The following is an 8,245-nucleotide window of genomic DNA, read 5'->3' as shown; positions in this document are numbered from 1 at the left end:
GTCCTTTATCAGTGGGTAGGTAGAACCATAGACGTATAAGAAATAGACTGCGCGTGTGAGAGGGGAAGTGAGTCAAACTTCGGAGTGAGACAGATGCTTTCACCCGAGTCTCTGTCTCTGTCTTTCAGCACCTGGAGTGGGGACTCCCGGAAGACAACTCCATAGAATGTCTATGCTGTCAATCGCCTACTGTCGCCCCTTCATCGCTCGATGCTCCTCTATTGCCCCACTACGCTATTTCTTATTCCTACTACTTTTCTTGTCCGCCAATCACCGCGTCACTAAACAAGGATAGAGACTCGGGTGAAAGCATCTATCCTCGTCCGAAGTTTGACCATTCTTTCTGCACAGAAAAGATACGGGACGCGCAGTCTATTTCTTATATGTCTATGGGTAGAACACACAGAGGTCAGCTGACTTCAGAACAACGCAGGTGCTCACCGGGCATGGCAGCTTTGGTAAGTACCTGCCCCGGATCGGAAAGATCCGGTCACCGAGATGCGACCATTGTGGCGCAGCCGTTGATTCGGCCCGCTACACGCTGGCAGAGTGTCTTGCGTGGGAGCCCGAACGCGGGACCCTGTGTGCAGTCGTTGGTCCCGATCTTTCTTACGCGACTCTATTTGGTGATATGGCGATCAACCTAGAGGTGTGGAACGCGGTTGTCTCTTTTAGCGAAGCTGTTATGCTCGCAAAAGAGACGGCAGAACGTGAGATGAGAAGGTGTTATACCCCCCTTCTGCCTCCAACAATGGTGAGGACCCTTAGGGGGGGTTTTTCGAGTCAATTTGACTCTTTTGGCTGGAGTGTTTTGTACACTCTAGCGAACAAGTGTATCTATTTGTCGTTGTAGTTGAGTTTCGCGGCGTTGAGCTTCCCCATCAACATCTGGCTCCGCTGCCCAACCTAACCTACATGTGCCAGATGTTTTCCACTATCCTGGCCAAGAACAATGTGGCCCGAACAACAGGCCCGGGAGAACACCGCCACCGAAGCAGTACTTCAGGGTCAGGTCCCGGTGGCGGTGTCAATTCAAACTCTCTCGAAAGCATTAAGAAAAAAAAAGAATAGAATAGGTCAGGTTAGGTTAGGTTAGGTTCTGAATGATATACTCGCGACGACTGCTCGGGTCGTGCAACCTGAGTTAGTCGACACCTCGACGGCTCCTCCGCAGCGTCCCCCTCGAGGTCCGCGCCGGCGGCGTAACCGCCGTCGTCGACGTATGGCACAGGCTGCTGTAGAGCCTTTGGCCTCTGGCTCCTCTGTCTGGGAGCCGGAAGTCGTTGTGCGAGAGGGAGATCAGCCTTTTCCCCAAGAGACATGGGCCACCTTTGCCCGTTGTGGTCGCCGACCCCTTGCGGGACAACCGAGTACGGGCCCTTCGTATGTGGGTCCCCCTACGACCCGCTCGAGACAGGAGGTTTCGCCGCGATCGGCGTCCCGGCGACGTGGTGTATCTCAGCCGCGACCGCTTCGCACGGCTGCGGTCACTTTAACATGTGTAGGTGATTCGGTCGACACGGCGACTGCTCTCCGCCAGGTTTGGCAGAAAGTCAACCTCACCGAACTTGGGATCGAAAAGACCTCGATCCGGCGTGCGCGTACAGGTGGTCTTGTAATAGAGATCCCTAGCGCAGACGGTTACATCAAGGCCGACGCTTTGGCTGCCGCCATGCGTTCGGTGCTTGAGGAATATGGAGAAAGTGTTCAGGTTGGCCGTCCTGTGCAGCTGGCCGAACTTCGCCTCGTAAGAGTGGAGGCCTCCGTGGAGCAGACTGAGGTCTGCTGTTGCGCTGGCCACTGGTTACGACCAGACCAGCATCAAGGTGGGACCCTTTCGCTTTACACGCGGTCTCGCCACGGTATGGGTACAGTGTCCCTTGGCTGCGGCCAATATACTCTCCCGCAAGGGCCGCTTTCGCCTGGGCTGGTTTTCTGCCCGCGTTGAACTGCTCCAGCCTCGCGGGCTGCAGTGTTTCCGGTGCCTCTAGTCGGGACACACGCATACAATGCACGGCGCTGGCCGATAGGAGCGCCGAATGTTATAATTGCGGGGAGACCGGCCACCAAGCCCGAGAGTGTCGCAATCTTACCCGATGCTCTGCGTGTACCGCTCTTGGCCGGAGTGCGAATCACCGCATTGGCAGCCGTTTTTGCACGGCTCCTGGACCGGCAACGCGTCCATTGCCAAGGGAAGTTTTCCCAGCCACAAGTAGAGCAGAGGTCTGCTGCGGCTGATGAAATGGAGTTTGACGTACCGCACGATACGTCATAATGGCGCGTATTCTGCAAGCCAACCTGCATCGGTCTCGGCCGGCACAGGATCTGGCCCTTCAATTTTGCGCTGAGGAGGAAATCGGTGTTGCTGTCTTCTCAGAACATCATTCGACACCTGATCATCCGCACTGGGCAGGCAGCACTGATGGACTATGCGCCATTCACTGGCGTCCGCGAAGTTGCCCTAATGCCTGCCGTGTGGCTGCCGGGAAAGGCTTTGTAGTTGCTCAACTTGGCACGTTTGTTATTTTCTCGTGCTATTTCTCCCCCAACCGGGACTTAATGGAATTCGAGAACTACCTCGATCGACTTGGTGCGGCGGTACGCCCCTTCCTCCCCGGAGTGGTTCTTGTGGCAGGCGATTTTAATGCCAAGTCACCGGTTTGGGGGAGTTCAAGTAGCGACCGGCGGGACTGTCTAATGGCGTCGTGGGCAGATGGCGTGGGCCTTGCCTCTCTTAATGTGGGCAATGTCCCGACGTGCGTCCGTGATCAGGGCTCTTCCGTCATTGATGTGACGTGGGCCTCCTCTGCAGCCCGTTGGCTGGCGCGGGATTGGCGGGTGGATGCGAAAACGGAGTCGTTGTCCGACCACCGCTATATCCTCTTCTGCTTAGAAAAAGGAGTTCGACCTTGGCCGGACCACACCTCAACCTACTTCCCTAGGTGGGGCCAGTCTGAGCTGGACCTTGTCTCCTTTCAGGAGATAATCCATGCCCACGTCGGGCTGTTCTCTGCACCTCCTGCTACGGTAGAGAATGCCGCCAACTGGCTTCGGCGCGTGGTCACCGAAGCGTGTGATGCCACCATGCCCCGACTTCGAGGGGCGAATCGCCATCGGCCAGTTTACTGGTGGAACGAGGATATCGCCGAACTTCGTCGCGCGTGTATCCGCTGTCGCCGTGTCTTCTTCCGACGTCGCCCACGCGCGAACGACGCTGAGATCGATCGTCTCAAGGCCGACTTGCGTGCTGCGCGTAAGACTCTGCGCAATGCCATTCGCAACGCAAAGTCGCGAGCCTGGCAGGAGTTGTTGGACTCAGTTGAGCGTGATCCGTAGGGACAACCATACTTGGTCGTCATGAATTGGTTGCGACCGTCGGCACCTCCACTCACGGAGACCCTCGATCCTGTGACGGTGCACACAGCGTTGGACACTCTCTTTCCAGGAGGAGAAGTCGAAGACCCGCGGGAACCAATCCTGCCCACTGATTGGTCGCCAAAGATTTAGCGGTCACGGAAGGCGAGATGCGTGGGCCCGTCGATACGTCCGTCCTGGCACTGTGGCTCCTGGTACAGATGGGTTAACAAACCACATCTTCAGTGCCACGTATTATCCGCTGCGTCATCGCTTTCGGGAATACTTCACGCGTTGCTTCGAGGAAGGACGGTTTCCTAAGGTGTGGAAGCGTTCCCGTCTCGTCTTGTTGAAAAAGCCTGGCAAGCCGGACGGCTTACCGTGGTCTTATCGTCTCATCTGCTTGCTAGACGAGATGGGAAAGTTCTTAGAGAGACTAATTGCCAGCCGCATCCACCGCCATCTAAATGAGCCCGGGTGTGACCTGGATGATGCGCAATTCGGCTTTCGAGTGGGCCGTTCGACCATCGACGCAGTCTTGCGTTTCCGGCAGTGTACGGAGGAGATAGTTGCCAGGGGCGGAGTGGCAATTGCTGTCAGTATCAACATCTCTAATGCCTTTAACTCCGTCCCCTGGCAGGCCATTCTGTCGGCCATGGAGTGTCGGGCGTTTCCGGACTACGTCCGAGCTATTGTAGAAGATTACCTCCATGAGCGGCAGATATCCTACGTTGGAAAGAACGGTGGTCTCTACCATCGTCGCGTGGTGTGTGGTGTTCCTCAGGGGTCGGTTCTCGGGCCGCTCCTGTGGAACATTGCGTATGACAAAGTTCTGCGCGAAGAGCTTCCGCCGGGGTGTCGCCTGGTATGCTATGCGGACGACACCCTTCTTATTGCAGAGGGTCGTTCGTCCGCGGCGGCTGTCAACTTCGCCATGCTTGGCACTGAGGTGCTATTATGTGCCATACGACGCCTCGGTCTTTGAGTTGCTCCCGAGAAGACAGAGGTGGTTGCCTTCGTTGGCCGTCACCACGACCCACTGCCCGAGAGTCTTCAGCTGGCCAGAGCCTATGTGCCCATTCGCCAGCACGTTAAATATCTTGGGCTGCTTGTCGACGGACAGTGGTCTTTCCGCGCCCACTTTCAGGCGGTCTTGGAGTGGGGGGAGCGAGTGACTTCTTCCCTTGGGCGTCTCATGCCCAATCTGCACGGCCCAGGTGAACGTCGACGCCGCCTATATGCGATGGTGGTAAATTCCATTGTCCATTATAGAGTCCCGGTGTGGGCCGATAACCTTCTCCGCTCTAGGTGGGGATGCGTCGCGTTTTGCCGCTTCCAGCGGACTTTGGTTTCGCGCCTGGTGTGCGCGTATCGAACAGTTTCGGGCGCTGTCGCCGGGATGCTCGCGTGCACTCCGCCGTTCGAGCTGCATGCACAATATTTGAGTCGGGTTTTCCATGAGATGCGCGATCACCCGCCGGATGATCTCCCTCTCGATCTCACGGAGTTACAACGCAATGCGCGCCAAGAGATGGTGCGGCAGTGGCGCGCCCGCGTGCGCGACCCTCGACTGCCTGCTCCAGAAGTTCGGAATGCCCTGGCTCCCGTTCTTCGGAAGTGGGTTGACCGGCCACATCGCGGCCAGTTAACGTACTGGATGACGCAGATGCTCACCGGACACGGCAGCTTTGGAGACTATCTGTGTCGTATTGGCAAAGCAAGGTCGCCAAAATGTGAGCACTGTAGTGCGGCCGTCGATACGGCCCGCCATACGCTCATCGAGTGTTCTGCGTGGGACACAGAAAAAACGGAGGGCCTTGAGTGACGTCGTCGGACCGGACCTGTCACTCGCGGTACTCTTTCGCGGCATGACGGCCGACATTGGTATATGGGATGCGGTCGTCTCCTTTAGCGAAGCAGTCATGCTTGCTAAGGAGATGGCAGAACGAGACCGCAAGCGTAGGGGAACCTCCTCTATTACCAGCACTGAGGAACCTTAAAGGTTCTTTCCGAGCCTCTTTGGTTCGTTGGAGTTACCTCCGGGTGCTTTAGTTATGTTCCGGACGTGTGACCTTCGGGCCGCACGCCCGGTGGGAAGGAACTTGTCAACGGGTTCAGGGCGTCGAGCTTGACTATCTTTGCTCCGCCGCCTGACCTAACTTGTAAGCGTGCCAGATGACTAACATCTTCCTGGCCAAGAACAATTTGGCCCGAACACCAGGCCCGGGGGAGATCCTGTCACTGAAGCAGTGCTCCAGTACAGGTGGCAGGATCAACTACATCTTCCCCCATTGTATGTCAAGGGGAAAAAAGGTTAGGTTAGGTTCTTTCAGGGCCCGGGAGAGGTCGGCCGGATCGGGACGGTGTGACGTTGGGGGAGCCGGCTCCCTTGTTAGCCCTCCGTCTCGATAGGAAACCCTTAAAAAAAGAATGGCGGTAGCTCCGGGGAGGTACCGACCTCCTCGAGGGTGGTTAACTACCGCCGGAGACCGTGAAGTCAAGGTGGGGACCCTGTGTCTGTCCTGCACGCGGTCTCGATACGGGGCGTGTGTCCCACCTGTCGCCAATTCTAAGAAATGGGAGAAGGGAGGCTATCTCTCTCTCCCCTCCGAATGAGCACGCCCGAGGGAGTGTCCCGGTAGAGTCTCACAGAGGGGTTTTCCCTATTAACGGGCTGAGTAGACACACCATGGCGAGTTTTAGTGGGTAAACCTTCTCCTCTTGGGAAGGAGAAGGGAGTCCCACATAAACCCGGCCTTGTACCACCAAAGCCGGGGTACAATTCTTTATTTACAAAGGATTTCCCCCATGTAAAAAAAAGTTCTTTTGAAAAAGAAGTGCAAGGGGAGAAGCAGAACCTCTCCTTCTTGCCTACACGTTTCAAACACAAAGAACATGTTTTTTTAGTGCGGAAAGTGGAATCTTTCCTGTTATCTCTTTTTTTTCGAGAAGTATTGGTTCTATGCAAAAAAATGTGTAGGACATAAATAATCTCTTTTTTAAAGTGCAACAACTTTTATTTGAAACAGTTTTTTGTGCCATAAATATTTATCAAAATAATGTTAAAAAAGCAGTAATTTTTGAGTTCAGCAAAATCGGAGGGCCGCTTTTCGGAACTTTATCCTTTTTTCTTAAAATGTTTATAATAACAAAAAAGCTAATAACTATTTGTATATTGTATTTGTATATTAAACAGATTAATTAACCTTTACGGAAAGTTTATTAGAATAAAAACTGATATTTTAAATGTAAAATCTGTGAGATACTGTTCGTTGTGTGTGTATTCTCTAAAACAATGATGTAAAGCAACGTAGAAAAATTCCCGCGCTACCATAAAAATTTGTATTCAAAATGTCCAACAGAGTACACGAGTTTCTGTGCATTGATAGAAAGATTAAACGGTTTAAAAGAAGCCTTACTTCTCTTTGCACTTGATATCTAATATTAATTTAATCTTTTTCTATAACACACGTACTTTTTGTTATGCAAGTATGATAGCGCAGTTACAATAAAAGTAGTACTACTTATAATACAATATATAAAGCAGCTTTTACCTTCTACATCTCTGTTAATCGTCGTTTAACGAGATCCGACTGTAAACAACATATCTTACATATGCTTTAGAACAGAGACTTCCAACTGATCACGTGACTGTTTTCCCACCAAGATTCCGCCGGTAGACGTTCCTCGCTTGAAGTTATCCCTTTCCACGACTGCTTTTCACTCCTTACATCGCGCGCGCTCAGGGCCGCCACAAGCAAGTGTGCAACTGTGCACTGCACCAGAGCCGAAGTTTTGTGTGGCAAAGCGCTTAAATTATCCGATACAATAAAAATTGTAAAAAAATTACAAAACATTATTATAGGAAATAGATCGTTTTCTCATAGAATCTATCTACCTCTAATAATGTTTGTAATTTTTTTACAATTTTCATTGTATCGGATAATTTAAGCGCTTTGCCACACAAAACTTCTTGATGAATGATATACTAAAACATTAAACATTAAACATTATTTTCAAAAAGTAATCTTTTTAGACCAGTTTTATATCCAGTCATTGCTGATGTCTCATCAGTAACAATAGGTGAGCATTTTTTAAAAGAACCAACAAATTTCTTTACTTGCTCTTGTAATGCATTATAAATATCAATTTTTTTTGTTGTGTCATGCAATAGAACTAAAGTTACGAAATCTTTATAAATTGACAAATCATATTGAATGATCCACGCAATTATTGATAGCTGACTTATATTTGAATTGTCAGTGCTTTCGTCTATATATACAGGGTGAGTCATCTGAATCTATCACCTCCAATAACTCGTTTGTGTGGCCAGGAATCAAAAAAAGTTTCATATAAAAGTTGTAGGGTTTCGAGGGGGAACCAAAATGGCGTACCTTTCAACTTTTGATTTTGACCGAAAGTGGGTTACTTCAACCGGAAGTGGTTTTTTTACAATGGAAACCCCACTTTTTGACACCGGAAAATGAAAAAGCGGAAAATTTTGCGTTCAGATATAACCTTGGCTGTTTTAAAATTTTCAAGATGGCAAACGAAGATGGCGGACAAAAATTTTAGTCAACCGATTTGCACCAAATTAAGTTTACGAGGGTTTTTGGGGTTGCTGATCACGAATCTGAAGTCAGATTTGCAAAATTCAAAACGGCGGATCTGAGATGGCGGACCAAGATGGCGGACCAAGATGGCGGACGAAAGTTTTAGCCAAAATTAATAGAAATTACTACTCTTAGCACTACCCAGGGACAACGGCGTAGACGTGGTAGTTTTTTGTTCCCTTTGGGGTGCTTTATTTACGTGAGTCCCCTTGCCTCTCACTATCGGGGTGCTTTATTTACGTGAGTCCCCTTGCCTCTCACTATCGAGGTGCTTTATT

General features: G+C 51.2%; 1 long non-coding RNA gene across 1 annotated transcript; it reads left to right on the top strand.

Annotated features, from left to right (window-relative positions):
• Positions 1 to 249: 249 nt before the first annotated feature.
• On the top strand, positions 250 to 6,865 carry LOC109861592. The gene is made up of 3 exons (XR_002250997.1): positions 250 to 393; positions 925 to 926; positions 6,853 to 6,865. It is a non-coding gene; the product is annotated as an uncharacterized LOC109861592 (long non-coding RNA).
• Positions 6,866 to 8,245: the final 1,380 nt, after the last annotated feature.

This window comes from Pseudomyrmex gracilis, unplaced genomic scaffold (assembly GCF_002006095.1).
Source record: "Pseudomyrmex gracilis isolate BER0280 unplaced genomic scaffold, ASM200609v1 scaffold_857, whole genome shotgun sequence".
Classification (NCBI taxonomy): domain Eukaryota; kingdom Metazoa; phylum Arthropoda; class Insecta; order Hymenoptera; family Formicidae; genus Pseudomyrmex; species Pseudomyrmex gracilis.
This window is presented reverse-complemented; position numbering and strand designations above follow the sequence as displayed.